This window comes from Pithys albifrons, chromosome 4 (genome assembly GCF_047495875.1).
Source record: "Pithys albifrons albifrons isolate INPA30051 chromosome 4, PitAlb_v1, whole genome shotgun sequence".
Taxonomy (NCBI): domain Eukaryota; kingdom Metazoa; phylum Chordata; class Aves; order Passeriformes; family Thamnophilidae; genus Pithys; species Pithys albifrons.
Genome location: NC_092461.1, coordinates 48942707 through 48965645, shown reverse-complemented (window position 1 = coordinate 48965645; position 22939 = coordinate 48942707). Strand labels below are relative to the sequence as shown.

General features: G+C 40.9%; 1 protein-coding gene across 1 annotated transcript in view; it reads right to left on the bottom strand.

The window, feature by feature from the left end:
* Positions 1-19277, bottom strand: part of AZIN1 (antizyme inhibitor 1) — a 49669-nt gene extending 30392 nt beyond the window's left edge. Inside the window, exon 1 of the mRNA XM_071554052.1 lies at positions 19218-19277. The gene's annotated coding sequence lies outside the window, so the exon portion shown is untranslated. The remainder of the gene's footprint in view (positions 1-19217) is intronic.
* Positions 19278-22939: the final 3662 nt, after the last annotated feature.

Genomic DNA, 22939 nt, shown 5'->3' with positions numbered 1-22939 from the left:
ATATTGAGCTGGGTATTAATCACACTCATTCTAGTTCCTGTTATCCAGGTGCCATGGATCATCACTAGTACCTGAAGGGTCAGCTGGAGACCAAAGTTTACATCTCTGTGGAATTTATCATTTCTCATTACAAGTATCTCTGGATCAGAGAAGAGGCATGGGGTTCTTCTCTGTGCATAAACAGGAGGCAGTGGTTCCCAGAAGAGTGAACCAGTCAGCAGCAATGAATCAACTTTAAAACACAACAGTCCAAACACTAAAGCAGGATAAAGTGGTCTGCATACCCTGCAAGGATGTTAAAAATATGCATATCATGTGCTGTGACTGATGATTACTGAATGGGGAGATTCTTTTTTATTAACCCTTTGGGAATGAATAATCTCTCTGTTGCTGTTGGTTGCATTTCCAAGAAGTTTTTGTTCCCAGATGTTTATTCTCAGCACTGTCATTCTTGTGTGAATAGTCTTTCCCAAATCTGGTCCTAGCTTTAAGCAATGATTAAGTGTTTTCAGGCTGCTTGGCTTCCTAGCTGTACTTGTCGGTCACCTTCCAATTTTCTGAACATGCACATGATTTCTTATGATTTCTAGACACAGCATTTCCCACAAGCTTCCAGTTTTGCTGAGCTTCCCATGACTGGTAGGGCATTTTGTCAAGAGTGAAGACTCACACTCCTCTTCAAAAGAAAGATTCCCATCTAACCCCTGGAGAAGCACTTTCCACTTGTCAGTGTCTTTCCTCACTCTCCCAGCTCTGAGAGGTGGCGAAGATCTCCTTGTCATCCAAGAGCAGTGAGAAGGGAAGTGGTCTCTTGAGACTGTGCTCCAGCACCATCAGAGATGCCTTCAAATGTGTCGGCATTTTCTCTCTCATTGACAGTGTTGCCTCACCCATTTTGTTGTTGAGAGAACCAGAAGTCAATGCAGAGGCCTTTCCCACCAGGGAGAAAGGGACAGGACTCCTAGACAGACAAAACCCTAGCAAACTCCTTCACTGCTTTAAAAGCAAATTATAATGCATTTGAAAATAAAAATGTACCCATTTAATATAAATCTTGTAAATCCTGTTTACTTTGCTTGCATGAATAGAGTTGCTAGTGTTAGCAGGAGGAAGATGACCAGCATGTGACACTATTCACTTCCCTGTACGTTTGAATTTTCTGTAATGCTTGCGTTTTTCACTTAAAAGTTGAGATACTTTTTAAAGAGTATTTCTTTCTTGCCTATAAAAAGCAGAAAACCCACAGACATATGCTGGCAGTAGTGACCAGCATAAAATAACTACCCCTATAACACAGTTAAGAGCATACAGAAGGATCTGCAACATCCATACAGAAAGAAACAGGCTCTGGACCTGTGCATTTGGTTGCCAGACCACTGTAGTAGTGATCCTGCTGGTATTTGGGGCGTTTAAATAGGTTGTTGGTCAACATGCTTTTGTGTCCCTAGTTGTACTCAACCAAGTTTGATCTCCACCTCGAGGAAACTGTGTTTATGTACCTGCCACTCTTTTCGCCTAAGGGTTGGGCCTTAACACTAAGATACGTAACTTACAATTTCTTTATCTAGGCTCAGGCTTTTGTGTTCCTCAAAAATGAGGAAGGAAATCTCTTTTTAGTTCTGCTGCCTTTGAGAACTCAGATCTTGCTTCGGACTTGAGACATTCTTATTCGCAAGAATTTGGGCTATGTCCTGGATCAGATGTAACATTGTTGGAGTGAAACAGTAGCTACAGTTAATACTGTATCACTTCTATCTCCTGTCTTTACTATTTCCAGCCAGATTTGCAGAGGCAATAGGAAAGTTAGCAGAGCAAAGCAAACAGGGCTGGGTTATTTTTATTGCATTCCATTTCCTTGCAGCTGGTCAAAACAGTCAGTACCTTCCAAATCTGACCAGATCGAAATGCAAGTGAAAGCTGAACTTGAAGTGAGCATCAGGCAAGGCTGGGGCAATGTCTTCTGTTTAGCACCTGAGCCACTTTGTCATGCCCCATTTCAGCAGCAAGAGCAAATGGCCCAGTGTACTCACTCAAATCAGAAGACAAAGCGCTAAGCTAGAAGATCTCACCTTGCTTTAACATCTCCAAACCCCAGGGCAAAACCCCAAGAAAGACATTGTGCAGGACAGTGAGGTCATACACAGCCAGGAAGCCCCCAGAACGGTGGGGGCTGCAGCCAGAGCCCCACAGGGTGGCTACAGAGCAGGAGGGCCAAGGGATAAAGAGCTCCTGAGCAAAGCTGAGCCTTCAGCCCTGGGCAGTGCTCAGGGATCTCGGCCCTCTCCCTGCCTTGGTGTTCTGCCATATCTGTGCCCCTGTTGTTTGCTCCCAGGCTGGTGGACAATAAACTGCTCAGCCTCCAGAAACTCAAGCACTGCAAGGAGCAGGGAGATGGTCCTATTTGAGGAGCTATTACTGGTACCAGTAAACATACTGCAGTGGCCACTCCCTGCCTACTTATCCAGCATCTACTCATAAAAAACACCATCTAAACCAAACTTAGGCCATTAACTTTGCCTGGTGTTCCTAGACTGGAATTTGAGGGGTTTTTAATTACAGACAGTTTTCCAAAGGGGCAGATAATTGCTGTTCCATCTTGATATTAAAACAAACAAACAAAAAAGCCCCAAACAACTTTCTTGTCACACACAATTTTCTTGCATAATTTAGAATTTTTTCCCTTCTTCTCCACTGCTGCTAAGTGGGTTAGGAACCCACCTGGGAAGCTGCTGCAGTCCCAAGGTTAAGTTGGATGCCCACATCAGCTCAGACGCCTCTGGAGCTGGAGGGAGAGTTGGATGCCCCAGTGTCATCCATCATGAGAAAAAAAGCCTAAAGCAGCGTGTACTTAAGTTCACCACCTCCCCAATGGTCCTTTACTCAGAACAGCTCAGTATGTTACTGGTCATGGAGCAGGGCTTTGGGCTTGGGTTTACTGTGAGAAAGAGGCATGTTTACTATTTTCTGTAATAGCAGCAGAGTTTAAATGAATGATTCTAATAATATCTATGGAGTGCGTTTCTGAGGTTTTACCACACGTAAACACAATCATGAGTATAATCAATGTCAATGACTTCCATTTAATTCTCAGACAAAGTTTGCTTTTAAATACCACACCAGATTTGACATGGCCAATGATAAATGGAATGCAATTAGTTCTGCTATTTGCTTTGATGATATGCTAAATTATTTCTTACAACAGACCATTTATTATCCAAAACTAATGGTTATATTCCTTCATTGAACAAGTCTAATATATCTTAAACCGTGGAAAACTGATAAGATTCAAATTGAGATACTAAAGTCTAGAAAAAAGTCATCCCATGAATGAATTTCATCTAATAAATCCTTGCCAATGCCCAAGTCATAATTTTCACAAAGAAATCTTACACTGTAAGAATATTGTATGTATATCTCATAATTGCATGAATAAAAAAAATCAATCATGCTGCCTTTTAGTGATTTACAGTCACTTAATGAATATTTAATGTTAAGGAAAATGTCAACATTTAAATATTCTTATGGCATTCTTAACATAATGCATCTTCTAATTGTTAACAAGAAAATTATTTTTTTTTACCTCCAGAAATTTATTAGGAGCTTACCATGGTAATTGAAAAATTAATGAACCAAGTTCAGTCACTGAGAAGAAAAAAGTAATTTCCTAATTTTTCACCTGTATTCAGATTTTTTCCTATCATCAAAAGGCAGGTCTGTACCACCTTGATTTCTTTTATTCCAGGTTTCAAAATAATGCAGGCACTGCAAATTCTGGTTGTTATTAGAGAAAATTCTTTCATAACATGAAGGGTTACAGAAGTGGGCAAATAATTCTCCTTTCTGTGATTACCTTAATAACAACAGGTCAGGCCTACATCAGTGTGGTCTGCCCCAGTCACCCCTCGCACACTTCTCTGCCCACTCCCAGACCTCCCTTTCTCTCCTAGTCCTTCCTCCCTTCACTTCCACCTGCTCTTGGCTACAACCCCACCAGGCACATCTCTAAATCTTGCATTCTTCTTCAATTTCCCCACTGTTTCATCTTCCTTTCATTTATTGAATTCCTCAGGATTTTTTTCTCATCCTAGTCCCTTCCCCCATTTTCTGAGCTCCATGTTCTCTTGCTCCTTGTTGTGCAGGGGATTTTTCTGAACAGCTCAATCCACCTGAAAATTATAGAAAGACATGATCACTGTGGATAAAGGCAAACTCAGAAAACATGCCAGTTTTTCATGACGAACACTTAAAAACACCACAATTATCATATTATTCTCAGTGAAATCATAAAAATTAACAGCCGTGGATTGTCCCTTCTGCCAAGGACTGTTTAGAAATGGAAGGGCAAGAGTATCTTAGCATTTTTCCTGAGGAGAAGAAGAAATGCACAAGACATTCAAATCATCCTTCTTACTTTGCTGTCTATACAATATCACCATAAATCTGTTCATCTTGAGTAAAAGCAGCTACAATAGAGATAGATTCAACATGGGAAATTCCACTTGCAGGACCACAGCTAAGACACTGCTGTGTTTGGTACCCTTTACTTGAAGGCTCTGCCTTGTTATTTTCACTGTAAACTGTCTGGTTTCTAAATTCTGATCAGAAGACTATTCCCATCATCCAGGTGACATCCTGTTCCTTGCCAACCTTTTGACTGGGATAACATTCCCTTGAGGTTCTCTGTCTAGAGAAAAGAGTCCTCAACAACCTCTGCATGACTGGGCTAAGACTACCTGAAACAGCGAGCTCTGCTTCTCCCCCCAAAACCTCCATAGTCCATATTCATCATCTCTGTGTTTATCACAGCAAGATTCATAAAGATTTTTGACAGATGATACATGACTTCTAAACTTTGGGTTTCCAGCAGAAATACCAGAAAATGGCAGAAAGCTTCTTATTTTTCTGGGTGAGGGAAGACTGCAGATACCAATAGCAGCAGTCTATCCTTGCAGCAAAGTCAATCCATCACACTTGTTATACCTTCCACTCAGCTCCGGTCGAACACAGTTCTGTGATTTTAGCACTCCAAAGTCTCTGCATTTCTCCAGGGCAGCACTCATCTTTTTCTAGGGAGTCAAGTTAGAATGACCCACCTGCAGTAGGTCTTGTCTTCTGCTTTTTCTTCCAAGTTAAAAGGATTTATTTAGCAAATAGATTTGTCTTTTGTGAGGAGAGCACTGGGTAAAGCTCACATTCTGCTCATAATTTTTTTCTGCAGCAGGGTGGCTGCTTGCACTGAGAGCAGTGTCAGCAGGAGCTCAGTGATCACCTGCTCTGTTTAGCCAAACAGCAATGGCTGGGACCAGCCTTAGCATGCACTGTCTCCTCCCCAGCCAGCCCTTGGCAGGCTGCTGTGGGCAAGGGGTGTTAGGGAATGTGGAGGAAACTGGGGCTGCAGAGGAGAGAGATGGGGTTGGGATAAGCTGAGATACGATTTCAGCAGGGCAAAAAACAAGGCACAAATCATGGGAGGCAGGCATGGTTACTGCTGCTGTCCATAGGGCACACTGTCTCAACCTACCACACCTCAATGAGCTTCTGTGGGGCAGTGACACCATCATGCCACATGGCCCACATACCATTACCATTTGCCAGAGACCCATAAGGGAGACTTAAATCACGCATTCACATGGTGTGCCTAATAACTCCATGAGCGAAGCACGAAATAAAGGTAATAATAAAGTGCTACAGTGAAATCCCCCGGGGCACTGATGAGAAAGCACGCGGCTCTGCTTCCCGCAAGAAGGACACTGATTTCCTCTGATGGCAGCACCAGGCTGTCACTGCGGCTGCTTGCTCTGGCGTGGGGTGCCAGCTGCACGATACCATTAGCATTCCTCATCAGCCACAGCTTATGTCTCTCTCTGTGCTCAACATTGGAAAACCAGGTCATTCTCTTGGCTCATCCTCCTCTGATAACTCCTCTTTTCTTTCACTGCCGGGAAGCTGAGGACAGTGTAATTAGTTTTCACTACTGTTCAGCTCTATGTGCAAGTGCTTTTGGCTCAATCCAAAAATGAAGTTTTCTCATAGTTTGCATGCCCAACAGGAGGAAAACTTGAGGCAAATTTGGGAGGTAACTGTTCTCCTCATGTTACAATGATTGAGGTGATATTTTCAAAATAACCACAGAGAATACAAATGGCATGTTAAACCTCTAGTACTCCAGAACTCACTAAGCAGAGAATTAGTGAGTGTGATTCCAATGAAAGTACAAAGTTATATATCTATCCATGCCAGTTAACAACTGTACTGCAAGGCTGTCATAACAAGCAACCCAAAATCATGCTCTTTCATGGAAAAGCTGCCCAAAGTTGTACTTAACTGCTCAGGGTTTGCAGGCAGATCACAGTCCTGATATTCCAAAGTTGCAGAGGAAAGTAAAAAGGAAAAAGTCAACCCCAAACCCAGATAAGAAGTTCAGGTTTTCATAATAAGACGATGGAAAGGATGGCTTCTAAACCTGAGAGGAATAAATTTTGAGAGGACTGTATGGAGCATGGTACAGAGAGATAAAGCAACAAACTGTATTAAAGGGTAAGTGATTTTGGTCTGTGAGTGAACATGTAAACATAAATGTCCACAAAAAATTATCTGGTTGGTACAGGGGAGCTTATATATCGGTAGAGTAACTGTATGAGTAATTAAAGCTACATTAATGTGCTTGAGTGATGTTCTGAAAGTATCACTGTAATAGCAGTCACAGCATCAACTGAATCAACTAAGTTGAGAGAGTAGAAGCTATGAACTACAGAGGCTCCGTGCCAAGAATGTGCTTGCAATTAGATATGTTGGAACACTATTAAAAACAACATGATTTAAATAATAATACATACCCCCACGATATTTAGTATCCCCTGCAATAATTGCAAAATCAACCAAATTATATGCAGTATTTCGGAAGATAAAATATGTGGCAGAGAATGCATTAGTAGTCATTCATATCACCTTATAACCAGGTGGACTCTTTGTAAAGAAGCACACCAAGTTTCAGAGAACTATGTTGTGTTTTGGGAGGCTGGGAAAGAAATTACAGTTAAATCTGAAATTACAGTTTGAATTGATGGCACTAGAAACATTTAAATTTCTCTTTTGCAATGATTTAGGTTAAGTCCTAAACATGGGGTATAAGCTCTCCAGACCTCTGCAAACACAGATCTGTTCATTCAGTTAGGTGAAAGTTACTGCTTATTGCAAGAAAAATAACAAACAGAAAAGTCTGCAAATTGTTTTAATGGGAATACTTGTGCTCCTAAAGAGAGAGAAGCATTTTCCAAAAAATTCTTACTGAAGCTTAGGTGATCCCAGCTGTCCAAATTCAGCAGAATGATTTTACAGAGCCTTCAGATACATTCATTTTTCTATCAGCATTATTAAGATAAGATTTGGCCCAGAAAGTCACATATCCCTTAACACTTATTTTAACAACTCCAGATATAACGGAAGTCCAAGGTCAAGGTATACTTCAGATGCATAGTGTTAGTTGCAGATACATTTATCTTATTTTTCAGCTTCATCTCTTCCAAGCCATCAGGTTTCAAATAGATCCTGAAGAAATAACTCCTTTTGGTTCATTGCTTTGGCTCACAATACAGTAATCACAATTTCATACATATGCAAGACCAATACTAAGGACTTTATGGTTACAATGATGTACAAATAATTAATTCAAAGAATCCCAGGACAGAAATCCTTCCTTGAATTTCTTCCAGATTTGAGTCTGGAATGTCAATTGTGCTTAAAATGTAATTTAAAGCAATAAGCATTTTACCACGATTGGACTTTTCTTATGCATTGAAAAAAGTGAGACAAAGGAAATTCTCTTCCACCATTAGGCACAGATTCGTTCAGCCTACATACTCTGGGGCTATTTAGACTATGGAAATATGGGCAGTATAAGTGGAGGTATTTTGTAATGTGTCTACTGACCTGTTAGGAGGAAACCTAAACCTTGCAATTGCCTCCTCCCATGAAACAAATGGTGCCTGGTTTGGCACTGGAGGCATAGAATTATGTCCCCTCTAGTGAGCTCTTGTACTGAAGAGAATACTCTGCATTAGGAATGAACTCCACAAAGAAAAAATACAAGCTGCCACAATTTTTATATATATTTTAATACACATCCTCTAGGAGGGGGGAGAGAAAAAGAGATTTCCATGTTCACAACATATTAGAATAAATGCCCTTCAAAATACATTGCATAAGATAGTGTAATAGATCTGGTTTGATTGATTCATGCCTTAGGATTTCCTTTACAGATGGAGAGACACCTCTTCCTACCACAAGCCCTTGGCCAGCTGCTTCTGCTGGTAATTTGGGGTCACCCTGCAAATGGTTCACATCCAGGCTGTAGCAGGCAATTGATCAGTTCCTAACACTTTCAGTTAAGTAGAGACTTCCATGGTAGGATACAGTGACAGTTGCAGGGTAAGCAGATCACAAAAATCCAACCAGCCATTGTAACACGTGCTGGAGGACAGCTTGAGTTTGCATATTAGCTTTCTCCTTTGTCCTTCTCCAAGAGATGATACTTCTATTGCATGGTAAATGAGCAACATTATTTGGTATTTTGTGTATAATCAAAAGCTAAGAAAAAAAGGCTGTCCTCTTCTATTCTTATATCTTGCAGCCAGTGATCTTAGAGTTTTTACCAAACTGTTGCACTAATATTCTTGTAATCACATAGAAGGAAGTGAGAAAAGTAGAAAACACTAGAAACACAATCACACAATATCCTGAGCTGGGAGGGACCCTAGAAGATCGTTAAATACAACTCCTGACTTCGTACAGAGCAGCCTAAAGGTAAATCATATATCTAAAAGCCTTATACAAAGTCTTGACCACTGACAGGTTTGGGGCCATGACCACATCCCTGGGGATTTGCTCCAGCAGAGATCTCAGAGCATTCAGCCCAAAAGCCATGCAAAAAGACCATTTGTTGACAGCACTGGCATGGAGAGCGCAAACCTTTGCTATGGTTGTGCAATTGTGTTGCAAAGGTATGAGAGGAAAATAATTAGTTGTGCAGGAAAAGTAGTGTGTGGGACTGAGCTGAAGCCTCAGGCTCTGAACATGAGCCAGCACGGTGAAGCTGCTCAAGTAGAAGAGTGCTTAGAAGTTAGTAGACACACTACCATGGTAACACATTTGGTCACTGGATCTTGTCCAAAAGGTTTGGCTCTAGCACCTGCGGCACATTAATGTTTATGCAGTGTAATATGTCAAATGAAAAGCAATTCTGTGGGGGTCCTTTGTACTGCTGCTGACAAGGAGATTACTTCCACAGTTTCATCCATGCTAACATCTTTTACAGGAAGAATGGTTTCTAGACCACTCACGTCTCATAAAAAGTGTTGCCGAAAGAGCCTGTGATCTTCTTTAGGGTCCTAAAAATGTAGCTGTAACAGCAAGATCTGCTTTCCTTCATCTGCCTCTTCATTAAGAGAATATTTTGTGTGCAGATCAGCTTAATTTGCCTCTGGCTTATCATAGTTATACATCTAGAGCATCACAGCCCTGAATGTTATCCACGTATAGTAGTCTTCTACCCAATTCTGCAGGGCATACAAGGCACTAACTTCATAGATATAGCCAAACTGAGAAGGAAAATTTGTGGTTTTTCTTTTTAATAAAACAAAATTATGAGGTCACTTCCCCCTGCCCTGATATATTAAAAATGAGAAAACAACCTGAGGAAAATATTCTGAAAAATGTCAGAGCAACAAATGACCCAGTAAAGTGCCTGGCTCTTTGGGCACTAAGACTGCTGAACAAAGAACCATCTTCTCACTGTCCATCATAAATCCTGTCTTCAGCTCTTAAAATGTTCACAAATAATCTTTCAAAATAGAATATAAAACCAGTTCCTACATATCCATGTTATAGGCTGCTATCAAGGGCTTCCTCCAGGAGCAAGCCTCACTTCTCCAGCATCACCATAAATTACCACAATCTCCTATGCTTCATGGATCATGCCTGGTGTTGAAAACAAAGTTTTATTACTGAAAAGAATTTTCAGAGTATTACTGAAATTATTTCTAAATGCTAACCCAAAATACTTATGTGACATCTAAATGTAGTCCTAAAACACATGTGGCTAGTACTAACTATAGTTTCATTTCTGTATTTGTGTGCTTTTAGGAGTGAGGATTTAGACCAGCAGTTATAAATTCATTGCTGATCCTTTAAGGACAATGTAGTCCTTACAGAGCAACTGTACACAAACTGCTACGCACCTTTCTTCTGAAATTCAGGTCCCTCCAATGTTCCTCAAAGTCTCTTTAATGTTCAGTGATATGGTGGTAATCATGGGTAGGCAGGCATGGAAATGTCACTGACACTGCTCATCTTGCAGAAACCTTGTGACTCCTTTGCATGGGGGTATTATAGCACAGATAGTTTCAGTCGTTCCTTTTATCTTTGAGACACCAGCATGACAGAGCAAACACTTCCAGGGCATTGGGGAATGTGACATGCAGAGCAGGACTGATGCTGTATAGGCTTTGCAGGTCCCAAATGGCCAGGGAGCTGCAGCCATCTCTGGCCTCCTCTGGCCTCATGTGCTGCACTGAGGCTTACTACAGCTTTCCATCTTAGCTAGGTTCAAAGAAAGGCCAAACTGAATCGCAAACCAAACAAACAAGCTCTAAGTGCCCCTACAAGCTTATCAGCATGGCTGAAGCTTTTTAAAAATTTCTTGTTTGCTTGTTTGTGCGAAGAAATCTGCAGTCATTTAACAGGCTTGGCATTGTGTGTGAATCCCTGCACCAACAATTAGGTCAACCAGCAGGATAAAACACTGTACATATGAGAGGCTCCCTCAGCTCAGCCGATGCCAGCTGATTGTATTTTGGGAATTAGCTAGGTAGAAGAGAATGTCCTCCCAGGCATGTGCTACCCTGAAATTTTAGTCCATTTGCACAAGTCATTTGAAACCTTTTCTTGGCCCCAGCTGAAAGGAGTGCTAAACCCATGGCAGCTAAAGCAAGACTGAAATAGTGGAAAGTTCATGGGGTTTGTCTTCTTCTACCCTCTTTTCAGCACTTGTAACTACCCAGTAATTAGTTGCAGCACCCAACACTATATAGGGCTCGTGCCGTGTTCAGAGAGTATCAGCTTTCCAAAGTGATACAGATAACTTTTGGGTAAGATAAAAGTGAGAGGATAAAGACCCAGGATATTTTTACTAGGACTATTTTTATTTACCATATGAACATAATTCTTCTCACTGCCTTAGGCAAAGACAAATAAAACTGCAAAGATGACAGCTACCCTTACGTCTAGGCAGGCAGAACTCCCCATCCTGCCAAAGCGTGGGTTTGCTTGCTTCGTCTCTAGTGGAGCTGCCTCTGTTGTAGTGCCATCAATTTGGAAACACTGCTGCAAGAACATATTTTTGGCTGTCACTCAGAAACTCCTGCCAGGCCTCCACAGAGCCTGGGAGACCTTATATGCTGTGAGCTTGCCTTTAAGGGAAAAGTCCTTACAGAATAAATGATTTCTGCATTGTTCTTGTAGCTCAAATGTTCAGATAATCTGTAAATTAAAAAAAAACAACGAACAAATAAAACTGACAGCTCTGCAGAGTCCCACCTGGGACATACTGTAGCTCTAAAAGCTAACAAATTTGTCCTAGTTCAGCAGCTGGGACCAGTTTATCACTGTGTGGCTGTGAGTAAAGCTGTGTATTCTCCACCCTCTACATAATTTCTCGTGAACTGTTAACAGTGGACCCTTTGCAGCAGCTGCCCAGGGCACACCTGACCCCTCAGGCTACAAGCTGGGTGTTAAAGAAGCCTATGAGATAGGAACTCTGATAGCTCCCCTCCAGGAAGTCATCAGCACCTTCACACCCAGCCTGAGGGGGTGTGTCTGCTAAGGGGCCATCACTGATTCCAAAAATACCCCATGACTCACAGAGTTAAATCACCCATTGTGGAACTTCCTGCCCTGGGGGAGGTACTGGGTGCTCCCACTTGGACCTGAGGGTATATAATCTTAGGGTTTGGACACCTCTGGTACCATTTGTCGGATCCAGAGGAGGACCAGAACCTCGACAGGACTGTGACCACCACTCTCGACCAGACTGTGACCGTCATCTGCACCAACGGGTTTTCCCCTTCCTTTTACTTTGGACTCAGAGGAACCATGTGGCACTCACCACAGGGGCTAACAAACACCATACTGTTTGTGCCCCAGGGTGCTGGGTCATACTTCTGGGTTTTGTGGGTTAAAACCAATTCCTTTTTGTATCATTGCATTTACTGTAACATTTGCATTAAATTGTAACCCTGACTTATAGTCTCTTTTGTGTAGGGTTAATTTCTCCTGCCGGTTAACCTTTAAACCAGCACAGAATTACACCTAGCTTCCTTACAAACCCACCCATGTGATAAAATCCTCCTTGAACAAGAATGACAAAGGGTTTATGGCTCCACAGCAAATACTAGCATGAAAAATCGAGGGACACTTCTGTCCTAGCTCCTCCTTTTTTATTGCTTTAATTCTAATCTTTCATATTACCCAGTATTTGTGAAATTGCAGCCAAGTAACCTATATATAACCCCCTCTGCCCTTCATTTTGCACTGTGCCAAGCCATGCCTATGCACACAATGACAGTATTTCACCCAATTTCAGGAACTATAGAGTCAGAGGTGGTTAACGGAGGCTTTGGGGGAGGTTATCAACACCCCCCTGGGAAGCTGCTTGTGCAAGGGTTGCAGAGGAGCTTGCCAGGGGACACTGTTCTCCTACGCACATGGTATTGCTGTGCAATTGCACTGCTCTCAGCACATCGGCCTTGCTTGTTGAGGTAAAGTGGGAAAGGATCTGAGCTGTGGGGAGTACGCTGGCACTTTTACAACATGCTCCCAGTGTGCAGTAGGAGTAATCTGGAACACAGTTTAAGAAACCCTCCGAGTGCAGAACAGGGGTGGCCACAATAAAAGCTTGTGCAAAATGCTATTGACCTTCAATTTCATACTCACTTGCTTGACAACAGTTTATTTCCAGGGTGGATAAGCTTGAAGATAGAAAAGTCTGCTTAAACACGGAAACATGAGTAACAGAAATGCATCAGAAAATGTTAATACAGAAAATGTGTAGTACGGATTTCCATTCTTTCTCCTGATGGAAGGAGAAATGGACAGTTGAAGAGATTAAAATTGGACCCATTCAAAAGTAATGTAGAGTTAGGTTGTTTCTCATGATGGATAGTTCAGCTGTGGACTCCCAGCTGGCCAATGTTACCAATGGCTAAAAGTCTGTAGGAGTGAGCAAGGGCATGGACACTAACACAAGTGTTCAGAGTTGCAACACTTCGAAATTTTGAAAGCAGTCAGGGTTTACCCCAATCCTCAATTAATAAAGATTAGGACATTTCTTGCCCCTTCCTCTGCTGAATATGATCAGAAAAAAGGGTAAAGGACTATGTGAGCTATGTGGCTAATCCAGCAAAACAGCTGGTGTGACATACCCATGAATGTCACATTAATAAAATGGTGTGATTTCGTCCTTTGTGACAGTGGCATTCCTTTTAAGGAGTTTCTCATCCATTTGTGTATTTCACTTCTTATATAAATTCATTATTAACTTGAAAATTAAAATCTCAAAAATGTCAAATCTAGAGAAGAAACTACCTAGTGACTGAGTAGGAGGTGGAGGTTCCCACAAATGTTTGTTCACTGCCCTTGAAAAACAGATACATGCCTTAGATTACAGGTGTGTTATGGCCTTATAGATATATGTTAATTGTAAATCATAACTAGCCCTGCACACTTCCTTTCCACAAAGGTGCACTCCTAAGAAATCTAGGTATGTAAGTGTAAAAATAGCCTACTTTGAACATGAAGTCAAATTTAAAATATAATCACACTAACAGAAATAACCAGCAGTCTGTGCACATCTCCAGCACAGCAAAGGACATATCAAGTATTAGATCTCACTCCAATACTCCAGTTTCCCTACAAACACCACCTCTTATCAGATCACAAACTCTGGATTAATCCATCAGGGTGGCAGCCTGGCATTAGGACTGATGGGATGTGCAAGCCACCAAGGCAAAAAGGCTCTCTGCAAAAGCAATGAGTCAGACACAGTGTTGCAACCCTTCCTAAGGAATTGCAAGAGCCTGTGATGTTACATCGGTTTCTGCCCAAATGCTGCAGTAGAGGGACCTGCATGTTCCTTAAAGGAAAAAAATCACAGGCTGTGTAGAAATACTTAAGTGGGGATGGTTAGTGACATAAAGAAAACAGCAAATATCTCTAAAATGCAATCATAAAGGTGTTTTTTTTAACTTATTTCATAGCTTTCATCAGGAACAAACTGGCAAAGCAAGCTGATATGTCCTGTGTGCTCCAGACACCAATCCTAGCCCCTGCGGTACCTCCTGACACTGCTGTGGTTTCGAGCAGGTCTCACAGTGAGGCTGCCCTGCCCAGTTTATGCTGGGGGTTTCAGTGCAGGTTTGGCCTCTGTGACACACAACTGTGGCATCTCATCAGGCATGAGCTATAGGCACATCCAGGCTTTCCCAATGCACTCTCTCCTCATGACCATAGCACACAGTAGCTCCTACCAAGTACTGGACAAATACAATTCCAGGTACTAACAGGTAACTCCTCCAAAAACAGTGATGCAACTAGAAGATCATATCAGGATAAGCTAAACTCTTGCTCATAGCACCCTGGAAACCTGGGAGCCTTGGGGCCAAAAGCTCCCAGGAATTGTTATTTAAGAGGAGGGGTGATAGAAACTCAAGTGATCTCCAGATCAGGGCTACCATATCACAGCAACAAGAGGACAGCATTGCCCTGAAGGCCTCATGGAGTAGAGGAGCAGATTGGCGTGCAACATGTGAGGAAGAACCTGCAAATAGGAAAAAAACACACTGAAAAGAAAAAAAAGCAGATGAGAGTGAAGAAGTCAAGAGCAATTAAATTGCTCAAAGCAGAAGTAAAACATGTAAAACAACATTAAAGAAAGGAGAAAGTAGTTACTTTCCGAATAATAGTTATAAAACAAAGCAGTTGCTGCAGATAGTATAGGGATCTCATTCAGTTGCAGAGGAAGGGAAGTGATCCACCAAGCGCCTCTGTGAGCAAGGCATGCTCCCCATTGCCAGAAGTACTGCATGCCAAAATGTCCCTTTTCCCCCTCATAAATATAATGTAAAGGATCAAGGCTTTCCATAGGATTACTGTCCAACTAGATGTCCTTCCCCTGCATCATGGCTGAAGACAGGGCTATTTATTTCCCATAGGCAATTATGCCCTTCCTGAACACATTTTCACCTGAAACACAGGTAAAATACAGCATTTAGACAGCTGGTTTCAAATAGAATGGTCTCAAGCCAAATTGTCCATTTTTTGTCCTTTTTGAAGCTTTCCTGTGCTCATGTTCTTTACTGGGAAGTGCATCCTTTCAGCCAGACTTTGCATGATAAGAACCAGCAGTCCTACTGTTAGGGGGGCATTTCGAATACAAATCTAGATTTCTGCTGTTGATGAGAAAAGAGTGTGGAGAAGGCAGCAATTGCCACAGAGGGGCCATTCTCACCCTGGGCTAGGGGCTGGAAGCCTGGGTTCAATTTTTGCTCAAACACTGCTTTAATGGGAGCAAGTCAGATCCTTTCCCAGTGCTCCATTCTCCTCATCCATAAAACAAAGATGTATGAATGACATATATTTGAGATTTATGAATGAAAATAATATTAAAGAGATATTGTTGCTGTTGTTACTGTTTATTATTATTCACACTTTTATATCTCCTTTCTCACCTACAATGTGTTAGGCATTACCTCACATGAAACTTGAAATTGCATCTACCAAATTTGGTTGTTTGCCATCCTAGTTGTGCTTTAGGCAAGAAAAGGTGCCTCCTTATCTTACCACTGCCTCCAATTCATGTAACGAGTGTCAAAAGGTCCTCCAGCTCTCTCTCTTGTTCTCAGTGTGTGCCTTATCTTAAGAAGGTTGTATTTCAGATTGTATTTTCCAAATCCAGGGAACTCAGTGCAAGTTCATGTCTATCTTCATTGTTTAATTGAAACACAGTTGATCTCATTACCAATGCACCCAAGTAGAATAAATGTGACTCAAAGGAATTTGACATGGAAGAATCTGGTACATTATTTAAGTCCAAGTCCAGAAGAGCCTGCTAAAAAGAGAGATCTGAATATTTTTAGCTGCAGAATAAACAAAGAGCAAAAGGATGTGAAGGATGGTGATGGAATTAACTGAAAAATGTTTATTGTGTTTCTGCATTCCAGGTGTCAGAGAGAATAAAATGTGCTCTTTGTCTGAACTTTGAAATACACTTGTAGAATAGACTCCAAGATAAAATATCCAAAATGCCACTGCTGAGTGATCACTTATCCTCATAAATAAGGAGCAAGTGCTGCAATAAACTCTGGTGTCTTCTGTGAGATCACTTCCCTTTGGTAAAGAAATGGGGAATATATTCAAAGATCTAAATTTACCAGCATGTAAAGCACTGCCCTTGTGGCAAAGTAAAAATAAACAGGCAGTGATATGTGTCACATAGTCCATGTGGTTGCCTTGGAGGTATGTGTGACAAAATGAGGCTTCAGCTCTCAGGAACCTCGAGTGCAGTATTAGCTTTGCTGCACGTCTGTGAAGCGCCAGACATACCATCCTTTACAGACTGAGAAACCAGGGCAGAATATAAACTGTTCTAACATTGCCCTCTATCAGAAATTTTAAGCAAAGACAAATTTTACATGAGTTATGAGTTTTGTATTTAGCAGATGTTATTTTTGTAGTTGGCAAAAGAAACATATATCATATAAACCATAAACATATACATAATTTTATTTATGTGATGACAAGATCAGTACATGGATCAGCTGTCCAGTTCACTGCTCTAGTACCTCCTGAGCCTCTCACTCTCCCACCAGCTCTCTCCTTCAAACACTGGCACATTTACAGCTACTGAGTAGATTAGGTTAAAGAATTGATTCAACTGAAAAATAACAGAGGGGATGAAAAGAATGTTTTCCAGCCACATGAGTCCACTGTATGGCCACAGACTTCTTGTGATGGGCAAAAGGAGAGGTAATGAAGGGCAGCAAAAGCAGGCAAGAACATAGAAGGGAGATGATGACATTATAAGGCGCATTTATAATCTTATGTCAACCAGTTTCTTATCAAAACATGCCCCAAAAACCTCTTCTAATATAATGCTGTGATGATGAAAATATTTGGCCAGGATTATAATCAAAGGATTTGAATGACAGGAAATCAAGAATTTATGATAATACTGTAAATTATTCAAATTGCTTAAAAAATAATTTTAAAGGAAAAATGTCTAGTACAGATTTACAGTATTGAGACAGGGATTTTGCTTTTCCTGTAAAAAACACTGTGGTGGTAGTCTGTCTTATCGCTTCTTTAGCCAGCAAGGCTAAGGTGCAATCTACAAAGGCACAAGGAATATCCTGCTAAGTTAAAGGAGTGCTTCTAGAACTGGATGACAAATTATAACAGCTGGTACTTTATTGTCACTCATATCCTCATAATGTGCCATAAAATTTAAGTTGCCTATCCATTACTGCTATTACTGATGTATTAGATATTCCATTTTTCGGAATATACAGACATATAACTCATTTAAATACTACTCTATGATACTGAAATTACCTAAATTGAATTTTAATTCAGTGAAGATTCACAGTGGGATTCAGGCATTTAACTCCAGTGAAGTGGCATCTGTTATTGCTGGTGTGCCCAGATCTCATTCATCGCTTCTCCCACAGCTCCCAAATCATCCAACCACTCTGCAGAGAGACCCTGGACTCGGGCATTTCTTCCACTGGACAGATTCATAACTGTGTGTGGATGGAACTGCTGTGCAGCTACAGGGATGAGTGTGTTCCCAGGCACTGCTGACTGCACAGGGCTGCAGCCTTCCCAGCCTCTTCTGAGCAGTGCAAGCCTGGGGCTAGAGTCCCACTAGAAGCCACCATAAGCTTAATCTCTACAGCAGAACTCTAAATCAGGGTCTCTGAAACACAGACTCATGAGAACACCAAGCTTCCCAGTAACCCCTTCTACAAATCAGGTGCTCTACCAAATATCTTGGCTCAGCTCAGTAGGGTACTTGAGGACTCTCTGTCCTGTTTGGAATGGGGGAGACAGTGATCTGTGCTGTCCGTGTGGAGTGTGCAATTGGGATCACAAATGCTGCTCATAACTTCTCTCAGATTGATTTGGAACAAGGCTTTGGACGTGGATTTCAAGCCTGTCAGAGTACAGCCTGCCCCAAAGCTTTTCAGGCATGATGTTTTAAGTCTGCACCTGTCCTAAACAGGCTGCCCATGTTGTATAGAATAATTAAATGCTCATATGCATAAATACATATAAATGGAGACTTCAGTGTCAATTGCAGTAATTTAGGAATTTTAAAAATTTTGTAAAATTCAAATTTATTTTCTGCCTCAAGTCCTTGAACTGAAGCTGAAAGTCAGGGATGCAGTGTTTAAAACAGAGGCAGCTTGGGAAGAAACATTCTGTCTCCTTCAGGAAGCTTACCTGAAGAAAAAATTTTGTTACAATTTGCAAAGACCTTTTTCCAAAGACTTAAATTTCAATCTTAAGGCTTTTTTCTCCCAAGCAACATCAAGAAAACTAAAGTGCAATGTCTTTTGATAGGTATCTTGTATTAAAATACTTTAAAAAATCCACTGCCAGGAAAAATAAAAATAAATAATTAAGTAATAAAAGTTTGTATTTCTCTCCACTTCCTTTGAATAACTTTGGCTAAACAGTAAAATATTTTCTCATTCTCCTGTCATCCAAACCAATGGAGGCTGCAGGATGGGGTCTTATATTGCAATTTACCCATGTTACACAGAACATCATGATCTTACCTAATTGTACTTATTTTTAAGATATGTGAATACTGTGCAACATGATGTTGGGATATATGTATAGCAATACTATTCTTTCCTACTCTGATGGTTTAAAGGCAAACCACCAGGAGAAATGAACACAACTCAAGAAAGACTGCAAATCAGAGTTGCAATTTACAAAAAAGATTACAATAAATACAATTATACAGAGAAAAAATTGGTTTTAACTCACAAAACACAGATGTATAACACAGCACCTTGGGTCACAAACAGAATGGTGTCTGTCAGCCCCTGTGCTGAGACCCACGTGGTCCCCATGAGTATAAAGTATAAGGAAAGGAAAACCTGTTGGTGCAAATGACGGTCACAGTCTGGTCAAGAGTGGCAGTCACAGTCCTGCCGAGGTTCTGGTCCTCTTCTGGATCCAACGACTCGTACTCCAAGTTCCAAGAGAACTTGGAGAACTTGGAGAACTTGAAGATTATATATGTTCAGGTTCAGGTGGGAATGCCCAGTACCTCCCCCAGGGTGGGGAGTTTCACAATGGGTGATTTAACTCTGTGAGTCCTGGGGTATTGTTGCAATCTTTGATGGTCTAGGGTTGTTGCAACTCCTTATTGTGCCAGCCCTAATGGACAATTAGCAGACATGACTCCTCAGGCAAGATGTGAAGGTGCTAATGCCTCCCCAGAGGGAAGTTACCACAGCTGAGTGACTGGTGTGAAGACAGAAACATTCCCATGACTCACTGGGTTCTTTAACACCCAGCTTGTAGCCTGAGGGGTTACGTGTGCCCTGGGCAGCTGCTGCAAATGATCCATCATGAACAGTTCATCAGTCATGACACAGAGGGCATAGAATATGCAGTTTGGGTTACACTCACACAGTAATAAGCTGGTCCCGGCCACTGTGCCTAGGACACCTTTTCATCTACAGATATTTTCCAGCTTCAGAAATTATAGCTTTCCATTTTTAGGGCTTTAGTCCTGCAAATTGCATAGAACCTTTATTTTAGTACCTTTATCATCAGAATAAAAAAAAAATCCCATTGACATATTAATAAAACTGTGAGTAAAATTATGATTATGTTAAAACTGATGATAACATGCCCCTGGTCTTCAGCAACATCAGTTTGTCAGCTTTTGTTTGTATAATATCTGAGGAACACAGCCTCAGAGGATAGCAAATAATGAGAGAAATCTGTACCATCTCTACCAATCTCTGCTGTATGTGTCATCCACATACCAAAGAAGAACACATAGCTCTGCAGAGACCATTGGAGAAAATTTGGCTACAAATCAAATATATAAATATAGAATGGGTGAATAATCAGAATTCAAATAAAATCTGTATTTCTCTCAGAATTGCTGAGATGTCAAGAGCCACTGCATTAGAATGAAAAGCTAAAATCCTTTCACCGTGTTCATTTTGGAAACATTCATCGCTGTGAGAGAACATGGAATGGCAGTCTTGACTAACAAATGAGAGGGATTCCACAGGAGGGAATCTTTGGATGGCTCCTGACAGCAGCTTGCAATGGGCTTTTTGGCTGAGGCTTCTGCACAGCAGGCGTGGATTCCCTTGCTGGGGACTCCCCATCACTGCAGAAATGCCTGGGGTCATATAAATCCTGTGGAACCCTTCTAGCCCTGGGTAGAGTTACTTTCATCAACAGGACTTTTAAACCATATTCCCTCTCATATGTTCTTATTTTCACTCTCCAAATTTAAAAGAGCAACCACTTCATGCAGTTGGCAAAAGATTATATCTAAGGGCAACCCTACCCCCTGTCACCTCTTGCTAACTCCTAGGTAAGCTTTCTCAATCCTAAGCAGTTTTAACTCAAATGCCTCTGTGCACACCAGTGCACTCAAGTCAATCTATATTTAGGCTGTGCATAAGAGTATTCATCAACAAACTCAAGTCATTCAGATATTCAAAGCTGAATACAAGCCTACTTGGAGAGCTGATCCACAGTCATCTTTGACATATATTTGGATTGTAAAATGTAACTTCTGTGGAATGATTTTAAGAGACAATTATGTTTGTCAAAAATTACAACAGAAAGTAATTGAGGTAAAAAAGACATAACAGTTCCCTTCTCCCTGAATGAAATTTCCACAAATAGATTTCTCAAGACATAGGAAAAGTGTTTACCTTTTTTTCCCCCCAGGCTTCAGAGTCTTCATAAAATTATCCCTGTCAGGCCAGATGGAGCAATGGTACAGGTAAGTAAGTTTATAAAAATATTATTGAACATATCTGTTTAATCTACCATATACACACTTCTATTGTAGCAGCTGTGGTTTTAAATATTATTGTTTACAGTTATCTCCTTGACAGCATTTATAGTTTCTGCACACCTGGCTTGGGTTTCTCACCAACAGCTTGCTTAAAGACCATGTTGCTACTTACTGTTACTGTGCATTTATATCCCAGTTATTTGATTTGTGTTTACTTTTTTTCTTCTCCCCTCCCCCCCCCCCATTTTCTAGGGAAGAGTTATACATTGCCTACAGGCTTGCTTTGTACCTCATTGATCTCAGTTAACCAAATGGCAAATATCATTGTTAACCCAACCACATTAGGCAGTGGACTTTAAGTGGCAGATCACAGGTCCTTGTTTTCAGAATCTCCTGCTGCAGGTTTACAAGTGTGTTGTCATTCTGCAGGTTAGAAATGCTTGCTGTTCTTCTCTTAAGTACTGCTTTTATAGTATCATTTACTGCCCACTCTGCTTACTTATAGAGGTTGATGCCAAGTTTCCGTCTGATAGCTTGGAGCTATGATCACTCAAAAAAATCCCATCTTGTTCCAAAAATAACATAGATAACGTCTTGCATTTGCTGGTTAGTGTTGGCACATGGCATATATTGCCCCATTTTGAGGAAATGTCTTGCAATAATAATGAGAAAATGTGCCTATTGTGAATTTTATATGAATTTTCACTGAAAATGTACTTAATAATTCCTCCATTAAGAATAACTGTTAATAATTAACAATAAGAATTGTTAATGCAGGTATTTAAAAATGTTTGCCTACTTTTAAGGTAGGTAAGTTTCTGTTTTACCAAGTTCTCTTAGGGTATAAGAAAAGTTTCTGTAACAAAATTTTATCAGTAGGAGTGCATCAAGAGTGGCTGTGGGCGACATCTTAAGATTTTTATATATTTGTAGATTTTAATATTTTATATATATTTATAGATTTTTATTTATCTATATAGTTTCTCACATTTGAGGCAGCAGCTAACAGTTTCTGACAGCTTGTGCCACATTCTTGAAATTCTGTTTAATGGTCTTTTCAAGGAAAGAGATTTCAGCAAGGACATCTTGTTTGGGACACATATGCCTGGACCAGAATAATAAAATACATTACAGTCAAAACAAGATAGAAGGCCCAGAACCCTTGGAGGGGCTCCAGTCGGGCAGTTCTGAGGATGCTACCAAGGGCAAAATGGTTTTGGGGTTGGATGTACCCGTTAGACATGATAATTACGTACTGTTATAAATTTGTGAGAACGCTATACTGAGTATCTGCCTATGTACTTTGTGCGCCTGAAAGCTTTCATTAAAGAACTGCTCTCTACTTTATCTATACTAATATTGTCTCAAAAGCTTTTTGCCTTGATTTTAGGCAACGTGGGCAGTTCAGCAATGGGAACATTTTCAGCAGCCTCTGATGGTTGAAAGGCAACATAAATGGCTGAAGGAAGACTGACCTGTTACACCAGGGGTTGTTTAACAATATTCACACTTTGAACTTGACTGACCAGAGTTTGGAGCTTTTAAATCTATAAATACTTAGGGAGGAGAAGAGCACTGGACTACAGGCCTGGACTTGCTCCCAGAGACCTGAAGCTCCATCCTTTGATGGACTGGAACTGTGTGAAGTCATCTTTCTGGTATTCCTGATGACATTTGTGCCTCTTCTGCGCTGCAGTTCCCTGCCAGTAACCCACAGCTATAGGAGGGCCCCAACTCTTGCCTATTTGGAAAAAAAACCCCAAACCAACCAACCAACCAACCAACCAACCAACCAACCAAAAGAACAAAAGAAAAAACAACTAA